Source organism: Onychomys torridus, chromosome 18 (genome assembly GCF_903995425.1).
Source record: "Onychomys torridus chromosome 18, mOncTor1.1, whole genome shotgun sequence".
NCBI classification, from domain to species: domain Eukaryota; kingdom Metazoa; phylum Chordata; class Mammalia; order Rodentia; family Cricetidae; genus Onychomys; species Onychomys torridus.
In genome coordinates, this window is record NC_050460.1 from 16,279,473 (window position 1) to 16,295,932 (window position 16,460).

Genomic DNA, 16,460 nt, shown 5'->3' on the forward strand with positions numbered 1-16,460 from the left:
AGGGTGGCTCACAGCTTCAGAGGTTTAGTCCATTATCATCATGGCGGGACATGGTGGAACTCAGGCAGACATGGTGCTGGAGAAGGAGCTAAGAGTTCTAGATCTTGATGCACAGGCAACAGGAAGTGAACTGTCTACCACACTGAGTGTAGTTTGAACAAAGGAGATCTCAAACTCCACCCCCACAGTGACATACTTCCTCTAACTAGGCCACACCTACTCCAACAAAGTGTCACTCGCTTTGGGGAGCATTTTCTTTCAAACCACTGGTGCTTTCACAGTAAAGAAAAGAAAAGGGGTATTTTTCTCCATCTTTGTGCACACCTAGCTGTGTACAGTCATCTATTACTGGTTATTGAGCCCAGAGACTCCTAGTGAGTCCGGTTTCCAGCAGCATACAGTGTTGGTGATGGAGCCAAGCTTCTTACCTACAGGCTCAAATGACAACACATGACTCTAATGATTGTGTCATTAAGTGGAGAAGCAGTACTTGTGGCAAAAAACAGAAAGGCCCAAGTGGGTTCTACAGACATTTGTTGATGTCTACTTTGTGTTCTCACTAGAGGGGAAAAGGAATTGAATCCCATGTAACACAGTATTTATCTCTAAGGAAGTGTGGCTTGATAGGGACATAAGAGAAACACCCAGGTAGGTACAGGACTAGACTGTGTTTGACTGTTGCATCCAACTAACAAAAATGCAGATGGTTTGCTTGGATTTTTGTTGTTGTTGTTGTTTGTTTTTGTTTTTCGAGACAGGGTTTCTCTGTGTAGCTTTGCGCCTTTCCTGGAACTCACTTTGGAGACCAGGCTGGCCTCGATCTCACAGAGAATCGCCTGGCTCTGCCTCCCGAGTGCTGGGACTAAAGGTGTGCGCCACCATCGCCCAGCGGTTTGCCTGTTTGTTGAAGATGGATGGAGGAAGGTGTTGCTGTGACTTAACGCTTTGGAGAACATAGTGAGCTAGCATCTGAGAGTACCTGCAGAGATGATGAAATTCATAGACAGAGAGGAAGTCATTCCAGGAAAAGAGATCAGCTTGGGTAAAGACAGCACAAAGGAAGCCCACTTTGAGCAGCTACTCAGAAAGACATGAACACTCAGGTTTGTGTGTCAAAATAAATACCTAGAAACAATCATTTATTTATTCACAAGAGGGTAGTCAAAGGAATTGGGGTATATTTAGCCAACGAGAAATGGTCATTTGGGGGAAATAAATCAAATAGAGATTACAAGATGATTAATGTGGGAAAAAATAACATATTAAATGACAGAAAGTACAATGTTGAAAATAGCATAAAGGTTAAAAATGTACAAAGGATATATTATTTGTAGATGTGTAATTTCATGATGTTTTATAATATTCCATGTTGATGCCTATTCATAATTAGATAATGTCTTCAAATGAAGAGAGTGGTGGGGTGAACAGCCTAGTTCATTACATAGAAACTGTCACTGGGGAGAAAAAAAGGTTTCAGCTGTGTCTGTCATACAGACAGGGAGATCAACCAAAAGAAAGTTGCACACACTTACACATATGCCTTTATTTAAAATGTGAAATAAGTACAACATACTAAGATTTGGGAAACTCCTGTTTATTGTCTACATTTCTATGTACTTCAACTAATGATTTTTAAAAAAGATTTATTTATTTATTATGTATACAGAAGAGGGCACCAGATCTCATTACAGACGGTTGTGAGCCACCATGTAGTTGCTGGGAATTGAACTCAGGACCTCTGGAAGAGCAGTCAGTGCTCTTAACCTCTGAGCCATCTCTGCAGCCCATATTTAATGATTTTAAAGTGAGAATATGAACAAAAGTGACCCATACCTGGAGTAGAGGCAAGAGAATCAGAAGTTCAACAAACAGAAAGTTACAGTGCATATCCCATGTACCATGGAGGCCAGCATGCTGCAGCAGGAGGACAGCCGTGAGTTCAAAGTTCAGAGATGACTTGGGCTGCTTAGTGAGTCCCAGGCTATCCTGGGATGTGATGGAGACCTTGTGTCAAACACATAAAACACACACACACACACACACACACACACACACACACACACACACACACACGAGAAAGAGAGATAGACAGACAGACACGGACAGATGCAGAGAGAGATAGGTAGAGATGGATGGATGGATGGATGGATGGATGGATGGATGGATGGATGGATGGATGAGTGGATGGAGAGAGAGAGAGAGAGAGAGAGAGAGAGAGAGAGAGAGAGAGAGAGAGAGAGAGAGATCCTTGGCTCTGGTGTTCTGTTGGCTCTCCTTTGTCCTGCAAGACTTCAAGAGAGGATGATTCCCACAGATGAGGACCAGGGCCAGGTCATGGGATGCTCTGACTGCCAGGCTCAGGAATGTGAGCTTCATTTGGCAAGTGAGGGTTACCAGAGGCTTTGGAGTAGATTATTATTATTATTATTATTTGAGCTGAATTTTGGCCAGCCAAAACCAAATAAGATAACTGAGGCCAAGAACAGTTAGGAAACTGTCATCACTGGTGTCGTTGGGGCAAGATATGGGTCTGTAGAAATGAAACAAACATGTTTTCACTATAACCATTCTACCCAGAACAGGCTTTATCTAGTCAGAAAGGACAGGTTTTGTATATGCTGAAAATTTTTAAGTTTTAGTGACTGGGAGCTTTTAAGGGAATTGGGAGGCAAAGAGAGGAGACTGGTTCTTTCCTTTTTACACAGCTCTGCCACCAAGCTCTATATAGATCCTGCCATCTCAGTTCTTATTTTGAGACAGGGTATCACTGAGGTACAAAGGCTGCCCTTGAATCTACACCTGGCATAGTCTGTCTTGAACTTCCTCTCCTCTGCCTCTACCTCCTGAGTTGCTGGGATTAGAGGCCTGCACCACCAAACCTGCTAAAAGATGTCAGTCTAGACTTCAAGGGTCTGTAAGCAAGAAATTAGCCATGCCAGCAACACAATTAGGTATGCCAGGGGAAGTTTGCTTGTGGTGGTAGTGAGGGCAGCTAGGTAGATCTAGAGAAGTGATGGTGAGGAAGGTTGAAGCCGTAATGGTCTCACAACATGTTAGGAATTGCCACAGCACACCAGATGAGAAGATAAAAGAAAAAGTATGTGTAATTGGGGGCCAGCAGGCAGGCAAACTAAGCCAAGGGTAATGGAAGAGGGATGGAGGCAGGGGTGTGCTGGCTAGGGATGAAGTGAAATGGATGACCCTGGGTCAAACTTGTGTTGGAATGCCACAGGCTCAAATCACACAGTTTGAGAAGAAGAAGGACTGGAGGTGTAGTTTGAGTTTTCCTGCCTGGCCCACAGTCAAGACAAATCTCTCTCATCCGCCAGGCCTATAGATGCTCAGAACCAACCAAGTAAACACACAGAAACTTACTTTGTTTACAAACTGTATGGCTGTGGCAGGCTTCTTGTTATCTACTTTTTCTATCTTAAATCAACCCATTTCTATTAATCTATACTTTGCCACGTGGCTCATGGCTTACCAGTACCTTATATCTTTCTTGTCATGGTGGCAGCTGGCGGTGTCTCCACCCAGCCTTCCACTTCCCACCATTCTCCTCCTCCTTGTCCCGCCTACCCTATCCTTCCTGCCTGGCTACTGGCCAATCAGCACTTTATTTATCTTAACCAATCAGAGCAACACATTTGACATACAGAGCATCCCACAGCATGGAGGTTATAAGGAACCAAAGGTGTACAGACGCAGACACAAGTAAAGTTGGGAGCCCTGTAATCAGAAGGGATTATAAACCTAGTATCTCAGAGCTAAGCTATTGGTGAAATTGTTAAGGCCACTCTACGTAGTTAAAAGGGAGGTTTATTTTGTGGGATGACTTACAAATGAAGGCATAGGTAGGTTGCAGGGTCTGGCAAAGGTATGGCGCAGTCCAGCGGTGTTCTCTGGAGAACTCTGCTTGTTCTACCTCCAGCATCCAGGGTCCAGGCACCAAGAGAGCCCTCGCATCTGGATCCCAGGTCTTCAGTGTCCTCTCTCAGCCCCGCCTTGTAGGCATGACCCTTACCGAAGCCTCAGTGGGGGTTGGAACTTCCAGGTCACAGTTGGAATGGCTACCCACTACACTAAGGCAACTCTGATAAATCATCAGACCTCTGCAGACAGTGCAGGGCAGCCAGTGGGTGACTAGTGTACTGGAGAGGAGAGCTGTCCCCATGTGGCAGCTCTTAGTGAACTGAACTGAGCGTGCTGGCTTTTCAATTCAAGTCCCTCTGTTGAATAACTAATGACTTTTAACAATTTCACTTAACTATTGGTTATGAATTATTACTAATGGTTATAGGAGATGGAATAGTGACTTCAGAGGTACCTTTAAGAGGGCTCTCATAGAATAAACCTGGGTGGTGAAGGTCTAGATAGAGTGTCTGGGTAACTCCCAGGATTCTTCACCCAGAATCAGCTCAGAGGCCACCCTCTTGCCCTTTAGATCTCCCTGTTCATTTGTGGGTGGTGGCTTTTCTTCTATTGCCACACAGTCGGTTGTTGGACACTTGGGATGGGAGAGTTGAAAGCATGGGGTTTGTCTGTGTGCTACTGTCGATTTGCTTTAAAGCTTAAGTGCTCTATGCCTCAATTATTCTCACAGTCAAGTGCCACGAACTAGGAGGAAGGGGTAGTGTGTGTGTGTGCATGTGTGTGTGTGTGTGTGTGTGTGTGTGTGTGTGTGAGAGAGTGAGAGAGAGAGAGAGAGAGAGAGAGAGAGAGAGAGAGAGCGATAGGGCGCTTGCCTATCAAGATTGAGCCTTAGGCTCAATCTCTAGTACCATAATAAATTTGGTTAATTAATTAAAATTCTAAATGTTTGAGCAATTCTCTTACTCATCTCAGAGAAGCTCACAATTCCAAGTAAAGGAAAACACCACACAAGTTACAGTGTAGTGCTAAGATGGTGTTGTAGACTGAATGTGTGCCCCCCACCCAAATCCATATGTTCAAATCCTCCTCCCAATATGAGGGTGTTAGGAGATGAACGGCTTCAATGACCTTGTAAGATACACTGGAAGCCGGGTGGCCCTTGTATCTTCTGAGCGTCCAGCTAGAAGAGGGTTGTCTGAGAGACAGAAGCAAGTCCACAGCAGGCACTAGGCTAGTTAGGGCCTTGTTCTTGGCCTTCAAACCTCCACAGTGGGGAGAAATAAATGTTTGCTGTTCAAAATCTCCTTGGTTTGTGGTATTATGGTATGGGAACCTGAAATGTCTAAAGTAGGGGCGCATGGAGTCAGTTCGGCCTGGGGCAGCTCTAGACATCACAGGGAAGTTCTGAGGCTGAAGCACAGCTTTTGCCAGGCACTGTGGGGTACAGTAACATTGGCAGTGTCTGGCTTGCTCAGGGAACCAGGACAGGCTGTTCTGGTTTTCTCTATGCACCAAGAATAAGAAATTAGGTCCCTGACTCTTCTCCAGTGTCATTGGCTTTTTTTTTTCTTCTGTCTAGCTCTCCACTCCCTGCACCTTTATTAGGAATTCTTGGGACAAGAAATTACCACTAATAAGAGATGAAAGACTAGAAGCGAGCTGGTGGTTTGAAATTCAGTCAGCAATTTAAAAATTGTTCTGGATATCTACCATGCGGATGAATGACACACAAATTCCAGTGTCCAACACAAACACTGTTTCCCTTTTGCCGAACGCACCACAGTTTCATTACCTAAACTTCCACTGGTTTTGTGTGGATGTAAGCAGGACTGTGTCACAGAGCACATGTGACAGTACGGGGAAGCTCGTGACAGCTGGTTTGGCCCTTTCACCACGTGGGTCCCAGGAACTGAACTTAGGCCGTCAGGCTTGGCAGCAAGTGCCTTGACCCACTAAGCCAACTTGCCAGCCACCATTATTTTTAGTTACCCCTCCCCCATCTTGCTATGTAGCTCAGGCTACTCTCAAATTCACTACTAAAGGCCACGCTGGCCTTGAACGTATAGCAGTCTTCCTGCCTCAACTTCCCAAGTGTGGGCATTACAGGCGTGTGCCACCTGTACGTCGACTGTACCTTTAGAAGCAGGCCAAGGATGCCTTATTTCATTTTGTCTTTGAATAGTTGTTATCTATTGATGAATCCTGAAGTCCTTTTACCCTGCCAGTTTACAAACAGGAAAAAGGAGGAATAAGTCTGTGTTATTACAGTCTCCAAAGATCTTGGGCTGTAGGGACAAAGCTCTCTATACCACAGTAGTGAAATAACCTGTGCACTAGGTCACAGCATGTGAAACAGGGAAACAGTCAAAATGGCCCAAAGAAGGCTTCCTGATGATTCAGAATTGAACTAAAACCTACTTCTCTACAGAGAAACTAATAATCAAGTGATTTGCTTGAATTTATAGCAAATAAAAAGGTCAGAACTGGGGACTCTCTGAAGAGTGCACCCTATCAACTGTGGAAGGGTTGATTAAAAAAAACGGAGGGCTTGCTAGGGAAGACAGACTGTTCTGACTCCACGGGAAGAAAGCAAGGGCATTCCCACGAGGGACCCCTGTCAGTGGAGATGAGCAGGCCCCCTGCAGTTCACCTGGGCTGGCCCAGGTCCCAGCAGGCTTGCAGATCCGTGGAAACTGCCTGCCTGCCAGAAGCTGGAACCCGCTGAGAGGCCGCAGGACTGGAGCCAAACCACACCCAAGCGAAGCCAATAGCTATGCTCGAGAGGGACGTCTATGGAGACTCCTTGTCCCCAGCCTTTAATTAGCAGGTGTTTCAGACAGCAGAGCCTACCCGGACCCAAACAAGAAGTCTGGAAAGAACAGATGAGCCTCCTTACTCAGCCAACTGCGTAGCTGAGCGGTCGCAGACTCTTCAGTGTGTTCCGAATTGTTCCCAGCTCCCCTGAATTCTCCTCCTGGTGACACGGATACTGCCCACTGCCCGGGATAGATGCATTCTGTGTGTACAGTGATGCTTTTTGAGGCCAGCACCTGCTCGAGCGGCATTAGGTGGCACATGGTGGCAAAGCATGTAAGGGCAAGCACGGTCATGAGTTCTAGCTCGAAGGCTTCCTTGGAGAGAAATTCCCTGAGGAATTACACCGTGCTCCTCTCTCTGGGTAGGAGGAAGCAAACTACGTTTCTCCTTTTCATTTGCTCTCTCGCGTATTACCTACAGAGTCACATAGGCAGGCTCAGAGACCACTGAGCATAGAAGACGGCAAACATGCCTGTCTATCAGACCGATGTAGCTTCTTTTGCTCATGTGCACGGGGGTTGGGGTGGTGCTTTTTGTGTTTTTGTTTTGTTTAATATGACCCGGTAGCTGGGTCAGTGCTAGCTGCACCATGTCTAACATTTTAGGTGTAAGTTACAGAGCTCAAATTCATCTATAATAATAATAATAATAATAATAATAATAATAATAATAATAATAATAATATTTTGAACAGCATCTGCAAGCAATCACAACAAAACCTTAGCCCCACCCCAGATGAGATGCCTCAGCACAGGGCTGGGGCAGTTCCTCCAGACCGAAATCAAACGCAAAGCTAAAAAGACTCTTTGGTGTCTTGGAATAAGTTAGACCACTTCTTCCCTAGCATGTCCATCCAAGAAGTAGGTGTTTGTTCATTTGTTTTTTTAATGATTTACTTGTTAGTACCCTTTGAGGCTGTGTTCAAAGTGCAGGCACACTCCAAGGTAAACGGGGTCATACAATTCTACTGTGTGCATATTTCCAGAAATGAGATGTAATAAATATTGTATAGATTTATAATTTATTCAGTCTAGTCTTCCATTTGGGGATGTCAAGAAACTATCCGTTGGGTTTTTCCCGAATATAAGGGAAAAATGCATTTGACTGTTGGTGAATCCAAGCTAAAATTACCTCTGCTAATAATAGTATTTGGTTGGTAACAACGCTAAGCCTTAAAATATGACATTATAAACAATGATACGATTCTTGGCAGAAGTTACAAAGATCTGGGAGGGCCCAGCAGTCTCTTGCTTGATGGGTGGCTGGAGGTTCTGGCAGCCTCTGAGTCTGCAGCCTGCTCTCTCTCTCAGTTTCCAAGGCTTCTCCAGGCAAGGCTCTGGTTCAAATTGAGTCCATGCTGTTCCTTTAGCTGCCGTTTCTTCTCCACCCCTGTGGTTATGCAGTGATGTGCAAAGGTGTCCCCGGGATTCTGGAAGCATTTCTTTTGACCTCTACTGAGAGTGTTTGCTCTTCTGTTCTTTGCCCAACAACCAGCAGGGCCACCTGCCTGCCATCTGTGTGTCCTACACATAATGGCATGGGATGATGTCATAGAATCTCTTTGTTGATGATTTCGGTGTGAGCCAAATGTAACCCAGGTGAATTCTAAAATCACACTGTAGCTGAGCTCGTTCAGACTATACCCTTGTTTTATGGACAGGGATGGACACAGTGAGGGTGAATGACTTGCTGCAAGTTGTCATGGTTAGTAATAGAGTCGAACTAGAAGCTGGAACTTCTCATTTCTCATCCAGGTTCTTCCCATGCAAGTGGCATGTCCAAGATTGTGGTAGGATTTTGTGGGATCTTTGTAATGGGGAGAAAAAACACCATTGCTTTGGAGAGTGTCTTGGTGGCTACCAGTTAAAATGTCTTTCATACCAAGCTGTGAGTTTCCCAAATATGGAGCATCTATTTAATTTTCCTCTTTGTTGATCTGGGAGAGGCTTTTTGGAATGCATGGAATATGAGTAGCATATTTTAGTGGTTGTTCTTTGCTTTCGTTATTAACATGTATTAATTATACATAATAATAGGTTTCATTATGGCATTCTTACACATGTGTTTTTATGTGGATGGGTTTTCTACCTGCATCTTCAGGTTGGAACATCTCAGTTATTAGTTTTGCAAATCTAGCGACAATGGATCTGGAGAGATGACTCAGTTCTTAAGAGCAACTTGCAGTTTTATCAGAGGACCTGGGGCTCAGTGTCCTATACTCACATGGTCACTCACAACTACCTGCAAACTCCTGTTTCAGGATAATCTGACGCCTTCTTATGGCCCCTCAGGCACTAGAATCACTACTGGAAAATCTCTGTGGACCATGATCTCAGTCTGGGAGAGTTGATGTTTGTAAGTGTGGAGAAATCATTCATGTCTCCAGGATCACACAAGTGAGGTGTGAGTTGCAGTAGGAGGAAGCCAGTTGGATTTTCTTCAGGGACACATATTTTAACTCTTTTCAGGGGATTATAGCAATTACCAGAAACTCATCATTTTTGTCCTTAATGAAAAGTAAATGTATTCTGTGTATTTTTTTTAGCAGTCTAAACTAGATAAACAAAACCAAGCCTGAAGTTTGGGAGCTAGAAAGATGGGTTAGTGGCTAACAACACTGGCTGCTCTTCCAAAGGACCTGGGTTTAATTCCTAGCATACATATGGCAGTTTACAACTATCTCTAATTCTGGTTCCAGGAGATCCAACACCCTTTCTGGTCTCCAAGGGCACTCAGGCACACATGTGGTGCATAGACATGCATGCAAAAGACCCATCTGTATAAAGTATAAACAATAACAATGATACATTTATTCTTTTAATAAAATACTATTTTATTTAATGCTGTGATTTCTGTTTGTTTGTTTGTTTGTTTGAGACAGAGTCTCATAATATAGCCCCAGTTGGATGGAAACTCACAATCTAGATCAGGCTGTCTTCAAGTTAATAAAGACCTGCCTGCTTCAGTCTCCAGGAGTCTTGGGTGTGTGCCACCACACCTAGCCTGTGACACCCTTTTAAAAACATCTAAAAGCACAGTTGTGACTAAAATGTCAAATTATTGCTGGGAATGCTAGATTTACCCTGCTTTTATCTCTCTGTTTTGCTGTCATTTTCCATTTTTCTAAATAATTGAAAAGAGTTTCTCAGTGTAAAACTTTCAGAATGGAGCCTTCTAAGACACAGACGTGATATAATATTTTGTCACTTATATTTTTACTATTAAATGAATTCATGGTATACACCCATATTTGGCAGACTTTCATTGCGATCTCACTCTACTCTTGATCTAATTACTTTGGGGCTGCAGATGTAGCTCAGCAGCAGGGTGCATTTTTACAAAGTATAAGGCCATGTATTCAATCTCCAGTACTACACACACACACACACACACACACACACACACACAGCCTTTAAAGGAATTGGGAGAGGAGTTTTTAGGGAACAAACAAAAAAGTATGTTCCTTTTTAACATTAAAAATTATAATAAAATAAATTTCAAGATACAAAATGTTGGCCCTCAGTGGATTGGCTCCATTTCCCATTTCTAAGTCAGAGGACTCAGATGATGCTAAAGTCCCTTATGTAAAATAGCACAGTATTTTTGTATGACCCCTGCACATTCTCCTGTATACTGCAAGTCATCTCTAGGTTACTAATAACAGTTAATATAATGTAAATGTTATGTAAAATCATGCTGCACTGTTTAAAAACAACAAGGGAAATGTTATATACTCAGTAAAGATAAGATTAAGATATTCCTAATCTGTAATTACCCACAGACATAGCGGGACAACTGTGATGGTAAGGGTGATATGAGTGTGGATATATTATGAGAGTTTCGGCCAAAAGCTCAGCTCCAGGAGAGCCAACTGATAAAGTTCAGTCATCCATTTCAGTGCAACTATTAAAGAGATGGTTGATGGTAAAAGGCAGATAAAGAACATTCAACCAATGTGGTCACACTGGGAAGCCCAGATAAAGTGGTCAGTGACTTCAAGTCTGTCTTCTGAATGACCACAGTAGCTTTACACTAAGAATCAGTCAGGGAACATGAGCCATGCTAGTCCATCTAGGTGTCCTAAACCATCTAGGTGGACTGATCTGGTTGACCACTGGCTGGTTCTATAGGGTGGTTTGAAGAAATCCTTGTATCTAGAAGAGACAAGCTACTTCCATAAGATTATCCTTTCTGCTTAGGGTGATATGTCTGCAAAATTCTGCTCTTCCTGGAATCCAGGGAGACCGCAGGTCTAGGACAATCACTGGACACCTGGAGGAGATTTTAGGGGCCTAGAACAGGACACATGAAAGCTTGTGTTAAGTGCCTAAAGGAGATAGATGCAAGCTGGAGGCTGTTATCCTGCATTTAGTTACTGTCTCAGCTAGGGTTTCTATTGCTTCAATGAAACACCATGACCAAAAAGCAAGTTGGGGAGGAAATGGTTTATTAGGCTTACACTTTCTGCATTGCTGTTCATTGCCAAAGGAAATCAAGACAGGAACTCAAGCACAGCAGGAACCTGGGGGCAGGAGCTGATGCAGAGGCCATGGAGGGATGCTGCTTACTGGCTTGCTTCCCATGGCTTGCTCACCCTGCTTTCTTAGAGAATCCAGGACTATCAGCCCAGCAATGACACCACCCACAATGGATTGGACTCTCTTCCATTGGTCACTAATTGAGAAAATGCCTTACAGCTGGTTCTTATGGAGGTGTTTCCTCAATTGAGGCTCCTTCCTCGCTGATGAATCCAGCTTGTGTCAAGTTGACATAAAACCAGCCAGGACAGTTACCTTGTAGGCCAAGTGAAGTGCCAAATCATCAAGGATTTTTCAGCAAAAGCAGTTCCTAAGTGCTTGTCATACCACGTGGTGGTTTGTTATTCTAGATACTACCAGAACCTTAATATGCATATTTTATCTTTTCAAGCTACTATCCACTTCTGCCCACTTTACTATTATTTATTATTTTCCTGAGACATGGCTAGAGAGGAAGTCACCCTCTCTTATGTACCCTGTTACTAGGCAGTCACACTGAGTAGTTCAGTGTCTTGGGCAGGGGCAAGTAGTTAATTGAGTATAATACTGGCAGCCAGACTTTCTGACTACCAACCCAGCAGTTCTTTTTTCTATTATAGCAACATCAGTCCCATGAGTATCCTTTCTTCTGTCTCACACCCCTAGCCTTCAAAATGGTCTCCAACCACTTCCTGGTGATAGTTAAAATGGAACTCTGTCTTTTCCTCCTCAAATGCCCACCTGTTTACAATACAAACTCTATGCCTTGTTTTTCAAACTAGTCCTTTCTCTGCTGACTGTCTACCTAGTTTACCTTTTACTCCCTGAACCCACACTCCTAGGCAATGTCAAAGGCCTGGGCCTGGATCACAGCACTGAATCTTCTTGAAGAGTGCCCAGCACTCTTTGTTGGAGTTCTGAAAATGATGGGCTATTTTCCAGCCAGCCTGGATTCCTGAGGTGTAGGTACAGGAACAAGACCAGACTGAACATGTTCCAGAGATGTTGACTTTGAGTGCCTATGCAACATTCAGTTGGACACTTCTAGAGCAGTTGGTTATTGAAATCCCAATCTCAGGAATGGTCTGGCCAGAGGGATATTTGGGAATCTTCTGGTATAGATTGTAGCTGAAGTTAAGGGCCTGGGAGAAGAATCTGAGTGAGAAGTGGGATGGAGGTGTGCAGAGTGGCTTCTTGGGTCCCTCACAGTTGATGAGGATGTTGAGGAAAAAAGAGAGATGGATGGGCTGGAGATGAGAGTAACAGTGAGAATCTGTCATACTCAGGGAATATTGTAACTAGCCAAGGGGAGGGAACTGCCTCCTTCTTGGTTTTTCATCTGTTGTTGTTTGGTTTGGTTTGGGACAACTTCTGAGAATATAGCCTAGTCTGGTCTTGACCTCACAATCCTCCTGCTTTCCATGTGATGCCTGGGATTATAAGCCTGTGGCATCCCTCCTGGCAGGATCCTCATTTTCCTTCTATAATATTGAACCTCATCTCTTACTGATGTCACTGTATTTAATTCCCTTTCCTATTATTTCCAAATAGTCCCTCTACTATGAACCCACCAAGAAGCCACACCACCCCTAGGTTTGTATTGTGGCCCTTTTAGACCAGTCAGTTTCCTCATGGCTGATCTAGGTTAGTCTGTTCCATAGAGATTTGTTTGTGCTTCACTTTACACTTGATTTTGGACTAACTACTGGTTGGGACTGGAGAATTATCTCTTTAGTATAAGTTTTTTTGAGGAAAATGATTTTGTTTTAATCTTCTTCTGTGGCCTTTGGAGTCTGGAGTAGGCGATCGAGTAAATACTTATCATTTTGCTTTTTTGTTTGTTGGTTGTTTATTTTTGGAGACAGGGCTTCTCTGTGTAGCCTATGTTGTCCCAAGACTAGCTCTGTAGACCAGGGTGGCCTCGAACTCATAAATCTGCCAGTCTCTTGCCTCCTGAGTGCTGGGATTGAAGGCAAATGCCACCACTGCCCAACTTACTTGTTGCTGTAAAAAAGTTTTCATTGACCAAAATGACTGCCTTGAGCTTATTGGAAGAGGATTCTTGAGGGTTGAGCTCGCAGCTCCAACAGGAGAGGGGGTGTGGAGTGAACCTGTGGAAGGACGACATCTTGAGATAGCATCTTGGTTGACTACTAACCACATCTAAAGGAGTATCTAAAGGGAGAGGCAAGGAGTGAGAGATGGGTCTTTACCCAGAGCATCCACGAGGAATGCTGAAAGTCATGCGCCTGTATCAATACTGAGGTGTCAATATTCAGTTTCTCTAAAAATGGACTCAAACTTTACAGTTGGCCTCCTTCTATGTCCACCCTGGATTGGTGAGAATAAAGACTATTGGGGTAGGGTGTCAAGATGCCATAAGATAGTGTCTTTGGAATTTAGTGTTGATAAGAGAATTATAACCCATCGCCATCATTATGAAACTGGAGTTTAAGGGCTCAAGTATCAGCTCCAGCATCAATAATGAGTTAGGTAATATCCCAATATGCCAGTAAAGGCTCATGTAGTGGTGAAAATAGAGTTGGGGGATTAACTCAACACATTGGGCAGAGGAGCAGACAAATGAATCTAGTGACTCCCAAGTTGGTCTTCAAAGCACTGATGTGAGATTTGGGTGTGAGTAGAGGAAGGACTTAGGCAGAAGGGCAAGAGGCATTTGTAATTAAGCAGTCCTGGTTCAGGTGTGGTCTGGCTGATTCTAGTCTCAGGTCTGGGTCTTTGAGGTGGTCTGAAGAAGTCCTAGTTTCTTGAAGGGATGTGATAAGATGGTCTGTTATGTCATGGATAATTCCTTTGGGATGAGAGGGTGCTAAGTTCCATGAAGTTCTTCAGTCCTGGAATCTAAGGTGACTGCAGGTTTTGGACAACAACTTATCTCTGTGAAAGAAGATGAAACTGGTTAGGTTGTCAGACACTCTGAGTGATTAATGTACTTGTAGAGACTCAGACAGGGGACTGTCCCAAAGTAAAGATTAAAGTTCTCACATGAAGGCATCAATGGCAGGCTTTCATCTTGTGATTAGTTTCTTTGTAGGCCCCAATGAGGAGTCAATGGTTTTTAGCAAAATAGCATTATGTGTCCAATATGCTTGCGGTTTTGTTAGTTACTCTCAAAGGGAGAATTTCATATCAGGTGAAGAGGTAGTTACTAAGGAATAAACAGAAAATAGCAACCTGTCTTTATGACAGGTTTGTAATTTCATACCCCTTAACTCCCAAAAGAAATGTAAGCCTTTCCCATCCCTAGAAAGAGGACTCAACCCCTGGGATTCCAGAATTGATGAGCCAGATAAGGAATGATGTTCTGGATTGGAGGTAATGGAGGCTTTATTCCTGGATTACCAGGATCCAGTCTCAGGTTATACAACACTCTCAGGGTTATGAAGGAGATTTGAAGGCTAGCGTGGCTGCATTTTAAACATCTAACTTGCAAAGAGAATGATGATTCTGCTGTGCGTGTTTGCGTGCGTGTGTGTGTGTGTGTGTGTGTGTGTGTGTGTGTGTGTGTGTGCTCGAGTGTGTATGTACTGAAAACTATTGGGGTCTAGCTTCTCAATAGCTTTCCCCAGAGTTCCAGAAGAGATGCTACTGGTGGCAAATAAATCTGAGGGATACTTTAGCAAATCTATGTACGCGAAACTCTTTATTTTATTCATTTTATTTTTCTGAGTCAGTTCTCTCTCTACATGACTTCTATTCTGCTCTCATGCCTAGCTCCTTTCTTGCTGCATTTATCTGCTTTCCCCTCCAAGTTCTATCTTAATTCTCTCATCTTAGTTCCGCCCCATCTAGGTTCTCATCCATCTAGTTCTTTCCCATCTTAGCTCCCCCCCCCCCATCTCCTTCTTCCTCATCTTGTTCTTCCCCACCTGGCTCTTCCTCATTGCCCATCTCATCCTTCTAGTTCTCTCTTCTAGTCCTCCAATCTAGTTCTCTCCCAATGCAGTTCTTACCCATCTAGTTCTTCCATTCTCTCTTCTCCATCCTGCTCTGAAAATAAAACTGTGTTTTATCCCTTTGGCTCTTATCTCTCAGAGCTATCTCTGCTCCCACCATTTCTGGCAGGGTGAGGGAAGTGTGCTCCGTCACTAGGCAACTTGGGTAAGCAACTTCTGTCACAGTAGATGCACCTGTAAGTAGGAACCCTTTAGTTCTGAGTTAATTGTTAAGGGTGGGTCTAAAACTAGAGATAAGACTTTGGAAAGGAGGAAGTATAGCTTAATCAGCACATCCACCAGGTCTTCTCAAACAGATAGTCTGGATGCTTAAGTCTGTTCTTAGCAAGTACAGAGAGAGGTATCTCATAAGATACTTTCATCCATCCGGGTATGGTCCTGACTGGATGTTGCTAATGATGATGACAGAAAGGCCTGAAATTAGGGATCCTGGCTGCATTGCTGCACAGAAGGTTATCTAAATATTTCATCAGCAGAGGGGAGATTGTGCCCAATGCATGATGGAGAAGCTACAATAGCACGTGAGAAATTCATAGCAGGAAATGGCTAACAATCAAAAGCCAATATCACCAAGACTCCTTGAGCCTCAGCTTGACCTCTGCAAGGCCCTTGGCTTCTTCCAGGTATTAGCTTGTTATAATCAGCTGAAACCCTACATCATATTATTGTGGCTTGCAGCATGTATACATGCACATATGTATGCAAGTGTGTGAGTTCCTTTGAAGTTAGTTAACATTCCTTCCATCTTACCCTTTTCCTCCTCTTAGTTCCAAAACCTCTTCCTAGTTTGTTTTCTTTGAGAGCAAAGTAGAAACTCAACATAGAGTCAAGAAGAATGTGAGCAGTAGGAATGTTGGAGGAACTGTGGGATCTCAGCAGCCCTGGCTGTTTGAAGACCAGCAAGAGAGCAGCATTACACTCCGTCTTCTCTCAAAAAGCAGAAAGACAGCCATTAGTTCCCAGAACTGAATTAGACTCCATTCCATCCATTAACCAAACCCTAAAGTTTTAGTCTTTAAAAATTCTGTTGTCATGGGGTAGTAGGAACCCATTGAATAGATGTCCTATCCCAAAGGATAGGGTGATAAGAAGGATGGATTTGTGCAGAAGTGCATTATTTAATTCTGGGTACAGAACTGTCCATGGTTGATATGGGTCTCTCAACATGATGGAAATGTCCTTGTATTGATGATATCCATAGGAAGTCTACTGGGAAGTGTCTTTTTGTACAATTTCATACCCCCCAATTTCTCCCAACCATAAACTGGAATGGTAG

At 43.6% G+C, this 16,460-nt stretch overlaps 1 protein-coding gene across 5 annotated transcripts in view; it reads left to right on the forward strand.

Annotated features, from left to right (window-relative positions):
* Positions 1–16,460, forward strand: part of Paqr8 (progestin and adipoQ receptor family member 8) — a 39,167-nt gene that overhangs the window by 17,114 nt on the left and 5,593 nt on the right. The window lies entirely within an intron of this gene.